We start from the raw sequence: 22415 nt of genomic DNA on the forward strand, positions 1-22415 counted from the left end.
TTAAGAGCATGGCTACTCTTTCAGGGATTCTGTGTTCAATTCCCAGCAACTATATGGTGACTCACAACCATCTATAGTGGGATCTGATGCCCTCCTCTGGCATAAAAGGCATACATGCGTGTGGAGCACACATATACATAAAAATAAATAAATCTTTAAAAAATTAAAAATGATAAATCCTTAATAAAAATCAGAATACAAGAGTAAATAAACGATTTCATTATATTGTGCCCTCAATGAGTTGTATGTATTGACAAGATTAAATGATTTAAAGCAGAAATGTCAAGGAAAACTGTGAGGTCACTGCACCCTCCAGATGGCAAAGCTTTTTCCCAAAGAAGGGATCATTAGAAGTGTGTAAGCTTCATGGGGCCACATACGTCAGACCAGGTCACCCTAGCTTGAGAACTCAAGCTCTGTGCTTCAACTCTGCACCGAGAACAAGGAGGAAGCAGCAGCCCCTTCCTCCCATGGCACGTGTTCTCAACACTAAAACTGCACCCTTAGTGTTACAATACGTGAATTCAGGTATCAGACTTCACACCCCAGCCTGACTCTCAGAAGGCTCCTTCTTTCTCTGCATGGGTCTTCATTCCTGATTTTCCTTTGTTTCTGTGCTTTTTGTTAACTCTTCCTCTCTAGTACCTTGTAGCCACCCTGTCAGGTGCCGTTGTAGATGGTGAGAGGCCATTTCAGCTGTCACAGTAGGTGTCACAGGGTGGTGAAGAAGTTCATCAGGTTGTCTTACTGATCAGACAGTGGGCCATGGCACTCAGGTCCAGGAAAGCCCCGTCAGTCACAGGTAGGTAGTGATGCGGACAAATCTGAACTTAACCACAAAACCATCACATTCTTTAAGCCAATATAGAAGCCACCATGGTGGCCAGTTACATGTATCTTTGCTGACTCTCCCCACCTCGTATCAGGCTGTGCTGAAGGCGGGTCTCAGCCTGAGCTCTGGGAGATGACATGGTGTGTTAAGAACCTGGAGTTAGATGGTTGGTGGGCAAGTCTCAGAGACTCTCCTGCCTTCCCTCACAACAGTGGGTGACGGGCACACAGGAGACCTCGCGTGGCTTATCACATGGCTGCTGAGAATTTGATCTCAAATCTTCACGATGGTGCATGATCTATTTTTTCCCACTGAGCCATCTCCCCAGCCTCTCTGGTGTAGTTTCGTTTGATAGTGTGAGAGGTATTTGCAAGGCCACATAGGAAAGAATGAGAGAGATATCAGACTTCCCTTATCAGCCTGCGTGAGTAATAGAAATAGAGACAGTTATGTGCATCTGATTTTTAAATGTGTTCATCATAATTAGCAAAACAGTTAAATTTAGATTAGAGGTGCTCTGAGATTCTGAGATATGTTGCCATCTTTAAACACATAATGTGCATGCATGTATGCGTAGCTATGATAGGAGGGAGTTATATCTCTATGAGTCATTGACTCAGTTTGTTCCCTTTGCTGTGACTGTCCTGTTGCCTGATCTCTATGTGTTTTCAATCAGTTCCTTGCTGTTGCAGCTGGTTTTCTGACCAAGCGAGTAGATGCCCCCCCCCACAGCCTGCTTCAGGTCTGCCTTCCTTGATCCCTCTTTGGAGTGGCCCCCTCTTGCTCAGGCTTTGTTTTTATTGGTTGTCCATGTCTGCCTCCAGTTTCTTCCTCTTCCTCATAGATAGACCTGAAGGCATCCTTGCTCCTCTTCACTGTGAATGACTCTTTACCAATACTTTTGTTCACTATGGCTTTGTGTTCTCAAACTTTGCAAGACACATTCAGGCGGAGATTGAGGCATTGGATCCTAGAACTGAAAGAATGTGTTTCTAAGCTTTGCCACTTATTTCCCGTCTACCTTATTACTACCGTACTGGGCCTTAGTTTTCCCCATCTGCCGACTGGGAGTAAGATGATTGTAACAGTGGCCCTGACACACATTGCACATTGATGTTTTGCCTTTGTCTTCTATTGCTCTCATTATAGTTAAGTGCCTGCCTTTCTCTTGCTTTCTGTTGCCCATTGTACAGTGGACTCCTTGTGCCTTCTGAGTCATTTGATCACACACCACCTCTCTTGCCTCTGCCTTTCTTTCATTTTGTTCCTTCCCTGCTGTTCTTGGTAGGTTGAGGCATTTGCTGACAGGATATTTTCCCATTTAAAGCATCCAGCCAGTGAGCATGAAGGAAAGTCTTTCTCATGGTGGGTCTTTGAGAGCAGGAAGTTTTTCTAGAGCATTTGCATAGGAAAGCTAGAGTAGCCAGCCACAAGCTTTCCCTTCCTTCCTTTCCTCCTGGAGACACTGCTGTCAGTTGTGTGATGAGAGTGAGGATACCTGCCTCAGTCCTGTTGTGAAGTCATAACAGCAGGAGTCAAGCTAGGCGGCTCCCAGGAGGGTTTTTTGGCTGCCATCACTTAATGACATTGAACTTAAGATCCTTGCAGTGTGTCCAAGTGATCTCTGTTCAGCTGGAAACCAGCCTTCTGCTCTTGCAGCTTCATCTGTCCTCACACTGGAGGTACAATGTCTGATCCTCTCTCTCTAGGCTGCTCAGAAGTAGTGAGCCTCAGTGCAGAGGAGCCACATGGTCAGGAGACACCCTAGATACTAGAGTGCGCTGTGATTCAGTCAATGAGGGGATTCAATGTACCTTCAGCTTACAGTGGTTTTGACTTCATCGGCATTATTGAACATTTGTAATTACTAGTGTGTTGATATTTTCATCCAGGCTTCTTTATTGTATATGTTTCCCTCAGAGTTTCTCTGCATCTTCTCACAGGACAGTTCCTCTGAGTGAGGTCTCCCTCTTGGTAGCAGGATCCCTGCTTTACACCGAAGCCCTGGGCTTACCATGCTTTTATGGTAGCAGAAGGTCCCATTTCACTGTGCTTGGACGATGAGGGAGTCACAGATTCCATGTGCACACAGCTCCTTCCTGCAAATGCCTGTCAGATTGTTCAGTACTTGGTGGAAGGACGGGGAGGATGAAGGAAGAGAAATGGTGTAGGGAAAGTTGTTTTTCCTGTTTAAGAGGAAGAAGTAGGATCTCAACTATGTCAGATACCAATTTTTCTCATCTGAATGCTGAGGGAGAAAGATTGGGCTGCCGTCAGCCCAATAGCGATGCATTTTATCACCAGGTATGAAAACACATCTGGTGGTTGCCACACAAAGAATTCATTTATCAGATGTTCCCCTGACTCCGACTCCTCAGATGTTTCCTGCAAACCGATGTCTTGTGTAGGTGATTTCTTTGTAGGCACATGGAGGGCAGCTCTGGGTACTGCGCTGCCATTGCTGCTGGCTGGCTCATGCTGAACCCAGTGGTCAAACTGCTTTTGGAGCAGAGCAGAAGGGGACTCCTTCCTATTTCACGCATGTGTCATGCTTTAAAGGTTTAGAAACCACAGAAGCATGCCATACATCGAGGCCTTGTGTAAACTCACAGCCTCCGACCTGTCGGTCTTGGACTGCACATCTTTTGCAGATACTTTTATTTAGTTTCCAGCTTTAACTGTGAAGATAGTTTATGTAAGCCTCTGCTGCATTCGTATCCTTTCGGAGTGAAGCGGGACAGCCCCAGCCTGCATTCCCAAAAGCAGCTGTGGCCTGGAGCTGGGCAGTGTGCTTCATCCTTGGCAGCTGCCTGGTCTAGAATTTGCCATTCTTCTCTGGGATGCTTTGGTCATTGCTGTGACTCTCTGCCCCGTGAACCCTGGCATTTGCAAGCCTTTATGTGTTCAAAACTAAATTGCATGTTGAACGTGTCCTATGGCCTTAAGACAAAATGAAGAAAAACATAAAAATTTTTAAATCTAGATATAATTTTTGAAATCTATACTGTATTTGCTTATGTGCATAAAGTAATACTTGAATATAGCTATTTTTCTATGACACAAATGCAAGTAATGGAAATTATGCATTGTATGTATAATTTCCTTTTGTGTGTATATAAGCACATTATGTTTGTATGTATGAATGTTTAAATGTAGAGGCCAGAAGACAACCTCTGGCGCCTTTCACCTCAGGAGCTCTCTACCTTGCTCTCCTGAGACTGGGTCTCTTATTGTCTTAGGATGGCTAGCTGGCACGCAAACCCCAAGGTCTGTCTTTCTCCATCACTCCAGCCTTTGGATGACAAGTTCAGTCATCATGCGTGCCTGGCTCTTTTGAACTGGTTTTATGTCTTTCAAGATGTACTTTATTTTGAAGCCATGTTTGGGTGTGTGTATCTGTATGTGGGTATGTGCTTGTGACAGCAGTGCCTGTGGAGGAAGGGAATCTGATGCCCTGGAGTGACAGTTACAGGCAGTTGTTACTACCTGTGATGGTCTCCATGAGATGTTCTCCCTCGTTCAAGGCATTTGAACTCTGGAGACAGTTAGTTCCCAGTTTGTGATGCTGTTTGAGAGCTTTAGGAGGTGTGGTCTTGCTCGAGGAAGTACATCAGTGGGGGCAGACCTTGAGCTTTCAGAGCCTCCTGCCATTCCTAGTACACTTTCTTTGCTGCCTGTGTTTGTTTTAAGATGGGCACTCTCAGCTTGCTTTTCTAGAGACCACGCCTGCCCACTGCTTCCGCACTTCCTCCCTATGGTGGGCTCTTATCCCTCTGGAACCAGAAGTCTAAAGAAACCCTTCCTATTATTAGTTTCTTTGGCTTTTGTGTTTTACCACGGCAATAGGAAAGTAACGAAGACGCTGCCCACCATGAGTGCTAGCCATCAAAATCTGCTCCTCTGCAGAAGTTATGTGCTTGCTCTTAAAGGCTGAGCCTTTCCAGCTCTGTTTTGTTTGTTTGTTTGTTTGGGAGTGCCACATATGAAACTCAGACCCTCAAGCCTGTGTGGCAAGCACTTTCCCGCAGAGCTGTCTCCCCAACCTGGATGCCGTGTACATAGAATTTCTGCTTCCCCGAGTAGCATCTCACTTTAGTTTGAGGTTTTCTTTTTGCTGTTGAGAAATTGAAACCCAGGAAGTACATGGTCCTTTCAGGCTGTGCATCTAGCACGGGAGTCTTGGAGCCCAAACTTGTGTCTTTTGACCATGCCAGCCAGAGAAGTCATTAGTATTGAGTGAACTCTCTGAGTTCAGAGCAGAGCTCAGAGCACGTGTCCTGGCTATTGTTCCTGCAGGTGGAAGCTTTAAGCACAGTGCTTTAGGTACCAGATTCTGTAAGCTCTCTCTGGAAAGCTTTCTGTGTCTTCCCTTGGGTCCTGACTTCTCCCAGCACCGTCCACCCGCATCCAGGCTGAGCATCTTTAATCTCAAAGTGTGAACCCCAATGCTTCCAGATCAGAAGCGTTTTCAGTGCTCACTCGAAACCACAAGTAGAATGGACTACACGTGACCTCATGTGACAGATCACAGTCCCAAGTCAAGCACCCTAAAGATAGTGTATACCATTTCTTTCTCACTGGGTGTATATGAATGACACTTGAATCTCTGTTTTATATTTGGGTACCACCTTAAAGATAACTCCTTGTACATGTGCAAATATTCTAAATTCGAAATAAAATCCAAACAAAATAGTGAAAGCAGCTCGGCGGGGCCTGCTCAGACTCCGCCTTTTCCAGCTTCATGGACCATTCTAGAGGTGCTTTCAGGACCATGGTGGGGGCCACTTCCAAACATCACCTGGGTGTATCTGTCCTTGTAGATTGCAGTTTACCTAACCTTAGTTAACACTAGCACAGAGTAGCAGTGGATTATATTTTACCTTTTCTCTTTTGTATGTGTGTGTCCGTATGCCATGCATGTGGAGACCGGAGGGGCAGCAGAGGTCTGTTCTCCCTCCATGTGGATTAAGCTTTGGTTCTGCAGAGAGACCTTCACCCCCTGCACGCTGTATCCCGCTTTCTCTTGCTGCATATATTTTCCGTGTCCCACTCACTTTGTCTTAGAAGCATCTTGAAATGCCCACCGACCTCTGTCTTGCTTTGTATTGTCGTCTTCGATGTGACATGGGAGGTCCCGTGTCTCTTGGTGGCACCTCTGCTCTACACCCTTCTGGTACGTCTTCATCCTAGCTTAACCTCAGTCCTTGTTACTCGTCATCTGCATTGGTTTTCAACCCTAACTGCACCCCGTCGCCTGGAGATTTTGAAACCACTGAGATCTGGGACCCATGCCCAGAAACAGACTTAATTCACTTGGGGTAAGGGCTCTGCCGTCAGCACTTTTCATAGCTTGGCGGAGGAGTTCTCGGGTCTGTCTCTAGAGGTGGCAGCCTAGGCTCAACTTTGTCAGCATGGGTAGCCCCGGGTTAAACTCTACCACTTCCCTGTCCTTTTTCCTGGGTCAAGTCCGGAACCCTGGGTGGATCTGTGATTTCCTGTGATTGAATGCTGACCTCTCCACCCGTTTGGTCTCTGGCCTCTGCCGCCACATACATCAGCCGGCAGCTCTTTTCTTCTAGTGCTTCACCCCCAACTTGGAACACCCCTGGTGCGTGTCATCCTCCATGGATTTTTTTTCTCCCACTAGGGGAAAACAAAGCCTATGGATGATTGAAGGATGCCCCACCCAGTAGGGAATCCTCTCTGTTGCCTGGTTACCTACAGTGTATGGAATGGTCCTACTTGTTCTTGACAGTTCCCCCCCCCCCGCCCTAGTCCAGCGCTGGCATGCAGAACTCTGTGTAGTTTCGAACAGCTTCCGTGTCAATACTGTCCACCACACTAGTTGCTCTCCATAACTCAACAAGAGCTGAGTTTTTAGCTTGGTCTGGTTTGAGTTAATTTAAGTGTGGCTAGTGACTACTATTTTGGCCAGCCTCAGTCTTAATTCTCAGCTATTTTAGGGCAGGGGCCAACTGTCAATCATTTTCCGGAAATGTGTTTACTAAACACTAGAGGAGTGCCTGACTGATGTAGGTGTTGATGTGGCTCCTGCCTGTAATTCCAGCAGTGCTTAGACCAAAGCCAGAGGACTCTCAGTTTGACGTCAGTCTGGATATCTTGAGATCTTGTGTAAAACAAAAAAGTTGCCTTCTCTTATTATGCATCACACATAGTTATAAATCCTGTAAGTATAAAACAGATTACCATGTTGGACCATCGCATGGGTCTTATAATTCCATTAATAAGATGAAGAAATCAAAGATCACAGAGATAAAATGGCTCACTCACTTCATCATCTCAAGAAATAAGATTAGAGTATGTCCTCCAGTTGCTTTTACTCCCACTGAAAGCAACACTTTTTTTTGGTGTGTTTGGTTCTGGATCTCTACGTAGAGTCCACATGGTTGCTGCAGAGGTTGGCCTGCACATTTGCTGACTTAAGAGATGCAGTTGCATGAGTCTAGGGTGGGCTCTGACGGACAGTAGCTTTCTTAGCTCAGCGGCATTCCCAGATCCTCCAAAGGCGAGAGGGCGCTGGTGTGGCCCCTGGCAGCTCCCGTGGCTTTGCAGGCTGTCTGTGAAGTAAAGTTGGAGTGACTCAAGGAGGGTATGTGGCGGTGTTATTAAAGCTGAAGTTAAGCAGACCACAGTTCAGAAGGACGGCATTACAGCTCATCTCAGACCTTAATGCAAAGTTGTCATATAACCGGAAAGCAGGCGGAGGGGGGTCCAGAGTTTAAATTAGGGTGCTGTTAGTAGAGGGAGGGTAATTACATTTTTGGTGCATAGCGAATCTCAATTGGTCGATTAGATTAAATTCTTATAGCTTCCCCGCTCATTCTATTTCCTCTCCACCGTGTTAGGAACAATAAGGTGATTTCACTTCGAGGCAGTGTAGGGAGTTCTGTTCAAATTCTATCTCAGTCATTCACATAAATATCAGCCATGATCCATTTCTTCTATCTTCAGAGGCATGAGCAAATACTATGCAGACACGATCTGCTTGGCTGCACTCTGTTGAACATTTGTGGCAAAGGGCACAAGGATGGAGAGCGTTGGTTTTATGAGGGAACCAAAGAAAGAAAATTGATGTTAACTTTGTTTACTAGAGTTCTTCAGTGCTATTCATTATGGTCTGTGAAGTTCTTTCTACAGACTGGGCATGCTAGATAGGGGGAGACATCACCGTTGATAGGAAATGGACTCATTCCTGTCCACATGCACACTGCAGGTATCGACTAGCCAAAGAGACCTGATTTAAAGCATAAATAGGGAGGGCTTCTGATAGGGAGGGGCATTTGCAGCATTGTTCCACTGGACTGGTAGACTTCTTTAGTCAGAGGGCAAAGCTGTATGGTAATAGGCTAGACCTGTGTGGGGCCTGGGGATGGGAGCTTGCAGGGTATATATGTGTATTGACTTGTAACAGAATGGAACTTAAAAAGAGTCACAAAAAGGTTCTGCAGGTGCCAAGATCTTCAAAGCCTCTGGACATTTCAGCTGCGGCCTCCTCGTTTAGGGAACCAAGAACTGTTTAAGGCAATGTGGCACATGCATTCAACCTTCAATATTAAGTATTATAATATCAACTCAGTGGTTAAGAGCACTTGCTGCTTTTGCAGAGGACGCAGGTCCAGTTTCCAGCATCCGCATGGCAGCTCACAACTTTCTTGTGTTGCTGTGAGCATCAGGCAGGCACACGGGTCACCTACTTAGATGCAAGCAAAATGCACATTAAATTTTTTTTCCAATTGTCTGTAAGAGTAAAGGTGCTTGGGACTCTGATGATAACTTTTAAAAAATTATTCCAATATCGAAAAAAATAAAGTATGGAGTATTCTAACGTGGATAATGTAGGATGCTTTAGGGCAGCGGTTTCAAAATGGAATGAGTTTTGAGGTCTTTGGTTTACAGAATTGCGTTGTTTTCTAGATGGGTGGCTCTAGAGTTGGGAAGAACCACTGGACTTAATGTAGGTGTCCCTGGGAAACAGCCCATGGTAGGCCCAAGAGTCTCAGAGGAAGTGGAGAAGAGAATGGCTCTCTGTCTGGCTGCCACCATATCCATGCAGCCACAGTGAACCATGGTGTGGGACTTCACCACCCCTGATCAGTGAAGAACACACAAACTAATACCACCAAGGCCCATGACCTGAAGGCCGCCTACCCTTCCACTGCAAGGGGTTGATTCTTTGCAAGACCGGGCTATGCACTTGGCCCCTGATGACACAGGTGCCCTGAAGATTATGAAGCAGAGATCCGGTTGGCATTAGTCAGTCATGTCCTTTGTGTAGGGCATCATCTATAAGAACATGGCAGTACTCAGTAATGTTGGGCATGCAGTCTTCACATGACCACCACACACAGTGCTGACACCAGCCGAAATAATCTGAAGCCTGGGACAGTGGGAAAGACTCACCTACCGAGAGCTTTTGAGTTCCCACCCTCAAAGACAGTGAATGGTCAGACTAGATCCTAAGAAAGGAGAGTGGGGCTGAGGCTGTTGAGTTCGTGAAGTCAGACGAGCTGCAGTGTTTGGTTCCCTTCATTGCCCGGATATGGCAGTATTTGCTGAGACAGAGCCTGTGGAAGAAAGAGGGTAGAAATGGGATTGCTGAACAAGATAACAGATAATGGAGAAGCCCTGTCAGAGGGAGACCATTGGAGATAAGGTCCATTTTGGAAGAAGGGGTGTCAACTTCATGGAGTGGACATTATCAACATAATCCAGAGTGGCTGGGAACTAGAAAGCAGGTGTCAGTGGCATCCTGGGAGCTAAGTGATGGGAGAAAGTGAACTAAGTGAGTTAGGGAACGGAGACAACTAGCTTTTGTGAGAAGTTTCTAAGAGTGGGGTGAGGGAGATGGACCATTTAGTAAGAACTTTCTGGGGAAGTATGGAGATCAGCCTTTGATCACCAGGAACTCACGTTAAAAACAAACCAAACCAACCAATCAAAAAACTCATCACAAACCGCTGACAAACAGGCTCGTTGGTAGCACCTGTCTTTATCCCTGTGCTAGGGAGTCAGAAGGAAGAGGACTCTGGCTTTGCTGCTCAGCCAGCCTAAGCCACATTGTCAAGCTCTCCATTCAGTGAGATGCCCGCCTCAAAACGTTAGATGAAAGTCTCTTCTTCAAGCAAGACACCCAATGTTGCCCTCTGGGCTGCACACACAGTGTGCATGCACACTCATATGTACTCACGTGTATATTTGGACATACTGAGAGAGAAAATTCTCAAGGTAATGTGGGGGTTGAGAGGATTATTTTATTTCAGAGCAGAGCAAGAATTGCAGAGTCACATCAAACTCTTTCTTAAGCCTTACTCAGAAACCGTTAAAACTTACAACATTGGGCGCTTTTTAAACTGACATTTAGTTTGCAAGAAGTTAGAGGTGTTTCAGAGGCAGGCATGGGATTGGAGAAATGGCTCAGCGGTTAACAGCACTGGTTGTTCCTCCAAAGGTCCTGAGTTCAATTCCCAGCACCCAAATGTTGGCTCATAACTCATTCATTTGAGATCTGGTGCCCTCTTCTTGCCTGCAGGCATACATGTAGGCAGAACACTATACACATAATAAATAAATAAATCTTAAAAAAAAGAGGTAAATATGGAATATTTTAGAAGCAGGTCAGTGGTGTTTACACCCGGTAGATTTTCTGGTGTTTTGGTATGGTTTGGTTTTTTTCAAGACATGGTGTCTCTGTCTGAGAACTCAGAAATCCACCTGCCTCTGCCTCCCAAGTGCTAGGATTAAAGGTATATGATGCAATGTCTGCCCAGCCACCCAACAAATCTTTAAGATCCATGAGCAACAGCAACACTGCCATCACTGCCCTGCACTCGGAGGCTTTTCTCATTAAGATTCACTGCTGTAGAAGTGCTGGGGTACTAGGGTGTCAAGCATGTAGTGGTTGTCTCAAAGATGTTGTGTCCTGACAAAGATGTCTATCAAAATGGGGTAGGAAAACAAATCTTGATGCCTAGGCTAGGTGGTAGTCTTCTAGAAAATCCCACCCTGGCTACATTGCCAGCCCCCTAAAGCCCCCCATCAACCATGGGAAATACAGTCATTTTGAAATGTTTCTGCCCTCCCCTCTTTGGGGTTCCAGTAATTCTATCCTTTTTATGGCCATCCCCTCATCCCTAGATTTGTGTGTGCCTTCCTAATGGAACGCCTCTCCACCCCCAGGAACCATGTTAATTTACGGTGTATTTTGGTATTCCATGGGGTGAGTGATGGGGAGCGAACACCACTTCTCTTTGTTTCACTCTTTCTCGCTCTGAAGAGCTTTTTACTACCGGGTCCTTGACATCTCCCACCTTACTGTGTCTTCCAGTTATCTTTAACTGGACCCATTTCGTCCATTAGCTATTCTAATCACCTCAGGACGGTCAGATTTACAGGCAGCACATGAGAGAGAAAACACACAAAGCCAGCCTGCCTTTCCTGATGTTCAGCAGCAGCCTCCCTCTGAATACTGGGAAAGTTTATTTGCTCTCTCTGAGGGTGCGCTAAGTGATTTTGCAGTTGGAGTGCTGCGGCCTTCTAGCACTTAGACTTGCATTTATTAAATAAATTTGTTCTCCAACTCAAGTGTTAAGTGTGTATGATGAAACCTCAAAGCCGATTTCGGTGATTGCAATGTGCAAATATTTTTTAAATTATGTAATTAAATAGGACTTGGCCTTCGAGGTCCACCAAAGTAATTTATTAATTGAATCTGATTTAATTGTATGTTATTTTCGTTTATTCAAGGGAAGAGCCCTGCCTCTCTTACTGAGATAGGGACCTCTTGTGTGCCTTGCCACTGGAAGCCCAGAGATCCTCTCCAAGAAGTCTTTAGCACCCAATGAAATATTAACCAAAGAGCGCTCATTCCCCTGTCCCTGAAGTTGTGTTTGGATGCCTGAGTCTTGGTGGTTTCAAAGGAAAAAAGAAAGAAAACAAAATCTTGTGCGGTAGAGTTATTGTGATCTGTGGTTTTTATCGTTAGGTTATTTTTAAAGGGAGTCACTCCTTTCTTTTAAATTGTTCTCAGGGTTACTTGCCTGAAAAGAAAAGCTCCTTTAATTCAGTGTTTGCAACATCTCGCCGAGACCAAAGCCATGCGGTATCTGTTTCCTTCAAATGTCGTTTTAAAGGTATTGTGGTTTCGGAGCGGCAGTTTTGAATGAAAAGTCTGTAAACTTAGCTGCTCTTGCTCATATCATTTTTATACTCTCATGTCAGACCAGAAGGCTGCGCTCCATTTATTTTTCACTGTGTATTAGGTCTAGGTAGTTTTTTTCCTCTTTGGAAACATATGTTCTTTGGGATGTGTTATAGTCAATGCCTAAGAAAGTAACAATAGGGAGGGCTACCAAAATGGCTCTTAGTTGAGTATTGTATTTGGAGGGCAATTAACTAAAAAGGAACTAACTTTTAAGGAGAATGGGGGGTCCTCACATCTGTGTTTTAAGAAATGAAAGAATTCAGCCATACTGTATCAAGTCATGTGAAAAACAGGAGCTTTGAGAAGCCAAAGTTGTTTTCCCAAAAGGAAAATATTTTTTGTTGCTATTAAATATAGTTTATATTGCTACTTTGGAACTTTTTTTTCAGTGGGGCCGTTGACTTAAGCTCTTAGTTACTCTTACTGTATAGAGACGTCTTTGTCTTCTGAGTCTACTTTTGTGAATTCTCATTTACTGTGTGGTTGTGGCTCAGTATTTATTCAGACCATGTGGTACCACACACCTGATAAGGTGACAGTGTGGCGTCATAGAAGCCAGCAGAGTGTGTGGGTGACTTTCGAGTCATGGTGGCATAGAAGGTCTCCGAGGTCGGCAGAAGCAGGCATCATGGGGTTCCCACCCTCCCATGCATTCCAGCACATAGAATGGCTCAGTGCTACTGTGGACACGTAAGATGAATGATAGAGAGATACTCATTCTTCTTACTGATTCTGAAAATGGAGTAGGATGTTCGAGCTGTTAGAATTTCCGTGGTGAATTTAATCTAGTACACACATTGTTCATTCTTCTTGGTGCCCGGGATCTCTCTCTGAGAACTGCTTGGCAGTGTAGTATTTCTTCCTGGCTTCTAAAACAAAATTGCACATAGCTAAGTGGCATCTCTGTCACCAACAAGGAGCCCGCATGGGGATGGGGAGGGACTTCTCCTTCCAGCTGGGGATTCTTGCTGGGTCTCAGAACAGAAGCCATTCTCTTGCCTTCTAATGGATTCTTCTACTTCACTCTTGTTGTTGTTGTTGTTGTTTGTTTGTTTTTGAAACATGACTTCTCTGTGTAGCCATAGCTCTCCTAGAAAACTCATTCTGTAGACCAGGTTGTCCTCGAACTCACAGAGATTTGCCATTCTCTGTCTCCCAAGCGCTGGGATTAAAGGCGTGCACTACCAGCAGCCGACCACTCTATTGCCTCTTGATGACGGTGTAAGGAGAGCCCCTTCTCTACTTCAGACCTGCATTGATTAAGAGGAATTTTCTTGGAAACAAAATGAAAGGCAAATCTGGGATGCTAGGAAAATAGAGGTGAACGACCTTGTAGAATCTTGCCTTCCATGCACAGGCCTGGCATACACAGTCTGAGACATGCGTGACTCCTCCCTCCACTGAGCTCTCTGGGTCCAAAGGCCTTATTCCTAAATGCCGTACTTACACAACTGCCGTTTCCAGTCACTGTCCTTCCAAGATTCTTTTCTGTGTCATTGGGAATCAGAGACCAGCGGCCTTATTCTTGTTGTTTGGGTCCCCACCACCTCCACAGAATCTGTGACCAATGATGAAGTGGCTTGTCTAGACCCTCGGAGGGTACCATTCAACCCTACTTGCTGTCTGTTCTTTCCCATAAGATTTCTCCATTTGAGCTTAATAATCCTTAGAAGTCTGAGACACACTTTTGCAGGAGAAATATGATTTAGTCACAGAAGACACACTGCATTTTTTGAGTCCATCCCAAATTGATTCTTGGTATATATATAATGGTCATTTGTTATTGACAAAACTTAGCAAGGGGATTTCTGGTTAAGTGCATCTTCATTTTCTATTTTTAAATGATTTATTTATTATGTATATAGTGTTCTGCCTGCACATATGCCTATAGGCCAGAAGAGGGCACCAGATTTCATTACAGATGGTTGGGATCTACCATGTGATTGCTGGGAATCAAACTCGGGACCTCTGGAAGAGAAACCAATGCTCTTAATCATTGAGCCATCTCTCCAGCCTCTCATTTTCTTATTTTGAGGCATGTTGTGCTCTTTTTGCACCTTCTTTTTCCTCTTCCACCACCAACACCATCAGCATTACCACCACCATCACTACCACCACCACCATCAGCATCATCAATCACTGACAAAGTCTTGTGTTGTGAGGAGAGAATTCTGTGGTAAGGCTCATGGAAGGGTGTCCAGTGCGCAGAATGCCTTAGCAGTTAAATGAAGGACTGGTTCATATAAAAAGGCTTGTTTCTGTGTGGAAAATATGAGCACCCCCCCCTTTTTTTTTACATGGACCAGGTGTGGATTAGTGCCCTGAACCTTTTACCCTGCCATATTCCTGCTTGTAATTCTTCTGAGGCATAGTTCAGCCAAGTCAAAGAAATGTGTTATTAAAGGTGAGCTGAAAGGCATTTAAAAAATAAACAAACTGTTTAAGATCCTAAATCAGCAACAGAATCTATACACATAGACTTGAACCTTGCTAGAAAATGTGTTTCAGTGCCTTCGGGTTCCAGACCAGATTCCTCCCCTGCCTCCTCTGAAGAGCTCCCCTAAGTCCTTCTGGGTCATTTGGGGGACAGGCAGCCTCCACTAACCTTCATCATAACTCCTTTCTTACTAATGAATTGCCTCCACCAAAGTGGGTGAGACCCAAATAGAGGTCTCTGACTCTTCAGTTAATGTTGAGGAGAAAAAACAAGAACTCTGACTTCTTTTAGCCCTTTGTGTGCAAGCACGCAAGCTTTGCTTTTCAGCCAGTAGTGTGCCGGGCAACCAGAAATAATTAACAGCCTGTTGAAATAAAGTGCAGAAAGTTTTAGATTAAGTTAAGGTAGCCCTGATCAGTGACTGATCTTTTATTAATAACTTTCTTGAGGTGTCAGGCCCTTTGTTCTTGCTAATGCATTTGTTCCTCAAAAGTGTGTGATGGACTGTAATTAGAGCCCATTTTATGGACAGGCACACTGAGGGATAGAGAACTCAAAACAACTTGCTTGGTAATGAAACAACCTTGCCTCTCTTTTATGGGAGAGTAATCAATTCCTTTCTAATGTAACTTTAAGCCCATGTTCACCAGCCTGGACACAGCTCTGTTCAACATCTTAGAGACATGCTCTGAGAGACTCACCTTCCCCGCCTTTTTAATGCTTTCTATAGCAGAAAAGGTGGTGGGTTTGGCACAGCCCTCATCTACAGCTCTCTTGAATGATTTTGTTTCCTTGAAGCCCTATGCTGACAGGTCCAAATCACCTGCCCATTTCAGCTGTTCTTAGAGGCACTGTTGCTTTATGTACTAGAGAAACAGAGTCGTATGTAGAAGGCTGTGCCAGGCTTGTGTCCAAGGTCCTTTTCTTTGACCAGATTTGTGAGATATTTGGGGAAACTATATGCTCACCAAGGTGACAGCTTCCTTAATGTCTTTGTTAACTTAGCATCTTGAAAATGTCAGCTCTTTTCTAGCTAGGGCGTTTCCGAGTGTGTTCTCGTGGGAGATGGAAGTGAGCTTCAGAAACACCAAGGCTTGGGTCAGAGTTGAGCATAGACAGGGGCCGAGATCTGCAGATGTCAGGGGAACCAGGAAGAGAGGCATGGGAAGGGAATGGGTTGACAAAGTGCCAGGAACAGTTGCCTCATCACTTGGGATTTCTCTGGTGACCAAGAATTTGGTTTATATGTTCGGGTCACTCATAGACACTTGGGGGTACATTTCTGCCAAGTTTCGCAGTTGAAAGACCACTAAAGGGAAGACTCGTAGTATTTAGAGGTGGTTATTTTGGGAGAGGAGACTTGGGAGTCTTTCCGGCCGTGCTGGGAAGGCCCATGGCTTTATTCATGAGTGTAAACATGCTTACAAGATTTAGCTGTGGCGTCACTTCTGCAGGAATGAGGTACGGGGATGCGTTTCTGCAGCTCACGAGCTGGTTTCCGTCATTCCCTTGTTTTTCACTGGTCCTGTCCCACGGAGAGCTGCTGTTCACGCCCAGGGATACAAAAGGAAAGTCAGATAATGCCCCTACCTTCATGGAGTTTGTATATTGACGTTTTATCCCCAACCAAATGTACAGTTAAGGTGAATCCCCTTGCTTTCTTTGTTCATTATACTTTCCCTAAAAACCAAACCGAATCTGTTTCACTGCAGATGGGAGCCACTAAGAGCCAGATGTGCTCGTTGTCAGGCTCCAGCTGTGCTAGCCTGGGTCTGGTAGGCAGCCCTGAGTTGTGTCTGCCAACTGGGGCCCAGACACTGGTACAGACTTAAACAATTAGTTCAATACCTCATCCGGTGGCGGTGGCTGGTTTCACTGTGTGTGTCCAACCGATGACCAGTGATGTGCAGGGCCGAGACCTCTGTGGGTAGAAACACCCGGAACAGAACCAAATATGACTTTGCTGAAAGCCTAGCTCCTGAAAGTTCATGTCCACGGTCAGTCCCCTGTCTCCCGCTGCCCATGTAGGAAATCCAGGGGCACCGTAGAGCCGCCATGGCTCTTTATTATCTTGCTTTCCTCTTACCCCCCCCCCCCCAGGGTGAGAGGCACCTATTGTGTTGATCTTATCCAAACAGAGGTTTCCATTAAAAGTCCTAGTTTCCACCTTTTGGAAACATCTGACCCCTCAACACGGCTGGCTGGGATTTCACCTGGCCATACTCTTGTCATGCATGTAGGAATATCTCATAAGTGTAATGTATCAGCCTACCTGTGTGGAAGCTTTCAAAAGTAAGCTGTAGAGGACTTGTTTTAATCGCCAGGCAGGTCTTGCTTGAACACAGGAGAATCTTGGGTTTTGGTGCTCTGTAGTCTAGCAAGCGCATAACTACATAGTAGTTGTTAATAACTGTTCACAGACTAAGTCACAGATGACTAGATCCCAATGAGGAGGGGGGTGATTGAGTTAAGGTATCCAAGTCTAGCAATAAGCAGAAGGGGGTGAGCCACCCTTTTGTGCCCCAAAACAAAAGGCTCTAATTGTTATAACTTCAGGATCATTTTTTTTTTCACATGTGTCTGGGTAGAGACAGCTTCTAGCAGAAAGCACAAGATGGCAGAGGTGAAGGTTTTGCAGGTCCCTTTCTTGAAACTGAACCCCTAGATTCACATGACAATGGCTTTATCGCAGTGAAATACTCAGAAGTTTTTCCAAGAAGTCCCACTGTGACTAGTGACAATAACAACAAAGTCACTGAAGTGGGGGAATTCAGAATATATATATATAAAATCAACTTTAGCCTCCTGGCTGCCTTGTGTAAATTCAGTGTGCAGGAAACATAAGTAAAGCCATTTGGTTTGTGGCATGGGTGTGGGCGGGCTCAGGGGGCGGGGATAAAGTTGAGGCATTGCTATAGTATGAGGAGAGCCAGATGGCTGCATTACACATCTTTTGTGTTCTTGTTTGCTTCTTAAAGCAGTTGCAGAATTTTGCCCTTGGCGATATTTTCTTCTTCGTGCCTTCGTGTTCTGCTATGAATTTACTTTTGTCAGAGTGCTTTGAAAGAAAAACCTTACTGGGGGTATTTTTTTTTTTTTAGCTTACATTATGAACTTGTGAAGTCAACAGTGTGCTCATAGCAATATATATATTTTTTAAATGTTAAGTGTGTTGGTAAATAGTAGCAGGATCAGTTTTTCTTTTTTCTTAAGTGGTGACTTCAAGCATATTTTATATCAATTCCGGTAGAGATCTCTGCAAAGGATGCATGTGGAATTGATGATGCGTAGATGGAGGTGGATACGTAGAAAGATAAAGAGTGAGGTCTGTCTGATGGGAAACTTACTTTCCCCGTGCCTCACTGCAGGCTCTCAGGTTGGAGTTAACCTACAGGGCTCTGTTGCAAACCTGACTTGGTTAGTGTTCAAGTTGTTGAGAGTAGGTTAGTACAGGTTGATGAGTTTTGCCCAAGTGTGTGGTTGGCATGTATTAGAAAATTTATATCTCCCTATATTTTTATATGAAATTCATATAGAAATCTGTTTGTTTTATACTAAATGCAAAGCATCTTTTAAAGTCACTGGTGGTGAAGGGTGTTTAACATGCTGTCATTACTTACAAAGACTGACATTTTATCACTGGAGGCTTTAATAAGAAATTACTTTAGGGCTGTTTTCCCTCTGTCCCATCCCGGTGGAATGTTTCAGGATAATAAACATTTACACAGCCTTCGCTTACCTCTCCTTGGATGGATGATGGTTTATTCTCCCATAGTATACAGGTTTGGAGTTTGAGTTGGGAGCTACAGTCCCTGACTAGCAAACAGAAAACCTGTAGTCCCATTCTTATTGAATTCCCTGTTAGTCACAAGTCCGAGGCGACCCCTTCCATTAATGAAGCCATTATAGGCATCGTATCCGATCAGCTCTTGAAATGTCTCAGTAAGTCTATCTTACAACGTTAAGAAGAGACTCGGCAGACTTAGAAGGTCCCCATCTGGACTGTGGAGTTCTTTCACTGTGAGATGTTTTGCCTTTTTGAGATAGCTCTCGCGTTTCTTCATCTGTTCAGCCCAGAGAAGTGCATATGAAAAGTCAGTGACTCCAGCTCCATCTGTTGTTATTATTTTCCGCTGATAATTGGCTTGAACAATGAAAAGCCTGTGTCTGGAGCCTTTGAAACTGTACACCCTGTTTATTTTCTGGAGCTCTAGCTGCCGTGGCCTCCCACCCTCCCCCTTCTTCCTCTCTCTAGGTCACAGCAAGTGGAGCTTGTGTGAGGATGACATCTTTGACTCTGTACATCAGTACATGTCACTCAGCCCGGAGAGCTTGCATACGGATTTCTGTCCCAATCCCTGTCTGTGTGGTTGGCTCCTGTGTCTGAGAGCCTTCCAGCAATAAGCCCAGGCAGAGCTACAATGCAGGGATCTCTTACCTGGGTTGTCGTCTTTATTTCACTGTCCTCATTAAAATATTAATTTAGAGTACAGTATCTAATACCTACGGAATCAGATGCCACGTCTAATTGTACAATATATTCAGTGTCATCAGGTTCACGCAGTACAGCTCATTAATACCGATTCCGCCTTCCACACTTCCATTAGCTTACTCGGTGTGCTGTGGGTGAGCTAGGAAACACAGCGACCTACCTGAAATGCCCAAATAGTTGTTAGAAGCAACACTTGGGTGGGCAGGAGCTTTTTCACAGTGATAGATTGATTATATTTTTGCTCTATGTCTTGCTTGATAAAGGGGAGACTGCTCTCACGTGTGGGGATCTTGGAAGGTCAGTTCAGGGGAAAATAGTGAAGAGAACAGGAGACTTTAGCTTCTCCAAGACCTATGTTTTGTTCTGTGGGATGTTGGTGATCTTTTTATTTGGGTTATTTTTTCTAGTAGCTGCCATTGCCTATGTTTGAAGTAGGCTTTCGTTTTAATATTTAAAAAAATTCTTTAAAGGGTGGATCTTTTGTTTTTGCAGCAAATGATGAGATGACACCCCTCTCTCCTGGTGCAGTGCTTTCTCAAAATAGTCTACAAAATGTACCATAGACGCATGCTGTAAAGCTGAATTGCTTCCCCACAGTTCTGTGAGGCTTACAACCAGATAACTGAACATAGGCCTTCTGTGTGTCATTTGAAATTATGTAAGACTGTAAAATCATTACAGAGTAATTGGTGGCTGACAAGATGGCTCAGTGGGTGAAGATGCCTTCCACTAAGCTTGGTGACATGAGTTCTGTCCAATCAGGAAAGGACCTTTCAAATTCTTGCATGTGTGCAAGCACACCCACATAAATGCATGTAAAAAATTATTGTTAACACATGGAATTAAAATTTCACATTTAACTTATAATTCAAAAACTGAAAAAACAAAATGGAGGGGAAAAAATAATTAAGTTACTAAGACCAACAAGTTGCCAGAACCAGAGGGTCAGAGGTCAGTAGAAGCTGACTCCTTAGTCTGAGGAAGACATGGTAGAAAATTCCCAGCCTTTATATGATTTTCCCTTTTGCTAAATTTCTGGTTTCTACAGACAAATTACATTGAGGTATTTTCTGCAGAAATGGAGAAAATTGTTGACTGTAATTGCATTGTTTAATTGAAGTGATAAGTGGCCGAGGCCACTCACTTAAAAGCACCCCTCCTAATATCTGGATAATGTTTTTAAATGAGCGGTCATGCATTGGTGACATTTGAAAGGCAGGCATTTGGGATGTACTTTGGGAAAGCTCCCATTATTTTCCTTAAATGATTAGTGAGCTAAAGCATATTTTTAGTGAGTTAAGTGATATTCGGTGTACGTGTGTTTATTTGTATTCTCTGTAGATATGCTTAAGTATTACATCTGAGATTTTATGCAGTGATATTCGTATGTGTATGTATATGTGAACCTCTGATTTATGTGTATTTTATAAATATACACAAAATGTGCCTTGAAGGGTTTATAAAGTATCTTTAAACTGGGGCTAAACCATAAGCTTCTTTAAAACCTTCCTTGATCATGGGCGGCTGAAGTCCAGCCTGCAACAGAACTTCGCAGAAGTGCTATGTCCCGGCTTGTTTTGGAAGTAGCTGGACATTCAAGTTTGTTCCTCAGTGCCACCCCCCAGAAGTGAATTCTTAATTACTGATGAACGTAATTCATTTCAATTGTTAGCGTAGCAACATTCCATTTACAGGGAGGTCTCCAGGTTTAGTGATGTCCCCTGGAACAGGCAGTGTCTCCTGACAGAGGAGGCTAGGTAGAAGGCACAGCGGGCGCCTGATTGAGCCAGTTGTTCATTTGCGGAGTGTTTGTGTTTATGCAAAGGGGCCTCTTCCTGCATATTTAATCTAGAGTAAGGCAGTGGCTTTGTTGTGTTTAGCCCACATACCTTCAGTCCTTCCTCACACTGCCGCCAGCCTGGGAACCCTGAGAGCCTGCAGGACTTGGCTTCCCACTGCCTGTAGTTTCTCCCTTACAAACTCTTGAACTTCGGTTTTGTCCTGCAAGAGACTCGCCTCTCCTGCCCCTAAGCTCTGCTGCCTCACCATGAATGGGTAAGTGTGTGCCAAGCCAAGCTGATACTTTTGTTTCATTTTGCAAGTGTTGAGAGGGCACTTTGCTGCCCTTCTCAGTGCCTACGGAAAGCTGTCCTGGTTCCCGGGCAGTTTTCACTTGCTGGTCGCTTTGAAATAGACCAGTACAGGTGCCTCTTAGGGAAGGCAGCTGAATTTTGAACTGGTAGTGTGAGGCTCTTGGGGACAGGAAGGAATTAAAAAAGAAAAGGGAGAGGGCGAGCGCAGCTTGACTATTCTTGGTCCTAGCAAATCCTGTTTTGTAACTATCCTGCAGCTAGAGCTACCATTGTCTGGTAAGAGGCTTCACACAGTGTGTGAGGCTGAACTGCAGGAAAGCCGGCAAAACTCGGCTACTGTATTGTGATATGGGGCCAGGGTCCTCCCTGAAGGTCTGTGCTCAGATCCGAGAGGTTTTCTTCTGTGGAAATCGAATCGTCTCCTCATTGATATTAATAGCACACATGAGAGGCTGGCCCTGACGCTCAGAGAGGCAGTGGAGAGGGAAGGAAATCTGATCTTGCTTGGGGGAAAATGACAGCCCCTTGGCTCTCTGGCAGAGGGGACATCTATCCAGGCTCAGTGGACCTGCATAATGGCTTCCTGGCTTAAGTGTTTGTTCAAGGAATTCTAATCTTGAGCTGTTTGTTTGACTCTCTGGGGTCTGGCTACTCTTTTTGTTCTTTTACCGTCTTTAGAAAGCCAACGCAATCATTTTTATTTTTAAGTGACTTAGAGAACGACTCAGCAGTTGCTGCACTTGGATTACTCTGGGCAATTTGGGGATATTCCACTTTCTTTTCAGGGCAGAATGTTTATCATTTCAGTTCAAGTTGTCAAAACAGATGAGGAGAACCATCCAAGGTTCATGTCCTGCATAAAGGTGTTGCTGGGTGCAGGGATTGGATCGAAATGAAGGCCCTTTTGCTTCCCCTTGACTGTTGTCTCGTTTTGAGTAACTCCTTCCAACAGGAGAGTGTGCTGTTCCCCCGCAGGTTGGAAACAGGGAGAATTAAAATGAAATTCCATCAACCTTATTAAAATATGCGAGGGCTTGGGTCTTCTTGGGTACCAATCAGTCTAGAGACTTAGAAGCATTTATTAGCAGTGGGGCTGCTGAAGGTTTTTAATGATAAAATTACAAATATTCTAGCTAATTGTAAGTATATGACTTTTATACTCATTTTTTAAGAGGAAAAATACTTTTTTTTAATAAGGGGAAAGAAGTAAAGCCGTCAGAGCACCTTCTGTGATTAGCAGTATTGTATTCTTAAATTTTGATTGATAGAGATAATAGTTTTCACGTAAAAATACAGACAGGTACTTTAACTTTCCATGACAATAGCTATTTGCATTTCTT

General features: G+C 44.4%; 1 protein-coding gene across 7 annotated transcripts in view; it reads left to right on the forward strand.

The window, feature by feature from the left end:
• Foxp1 (forkhead box P1) overlaps window positions 1–22415 on the forward strand; it is a 608309-nt gene that overhangs the window by 243646 nt on the left and 342248 nt on the right. The window contains exon 1 of one of the 7 annotated variants that reach the window (XM_087904464.1): window positions 20861–21037. The exons of the other annotated variants lie outside the window; for them this stretch is intronic. The gene's annotated coding sequence lies outside the window, so the exon portion shown is untranslated. Of the gene's footprint in view, window positions 1–20860; window positions 21038–22415 lie in introns of those variants that run through there. 7 annotated transcript variants of the gene reach the window in all.

Source organism: Myodes glareolus, chromosome 3 (assembly GCF_982192425.1).
Source record: "Myodes glareolus chromosome 3, mMyoGla1.1, whole genome shotgun sequence".
Lineage (NCBI taxonomy): Eukaryota > Metazoa > Chordata > Mammalia > Rodentia > Cricetidae > Myodes > Myodes glareolus.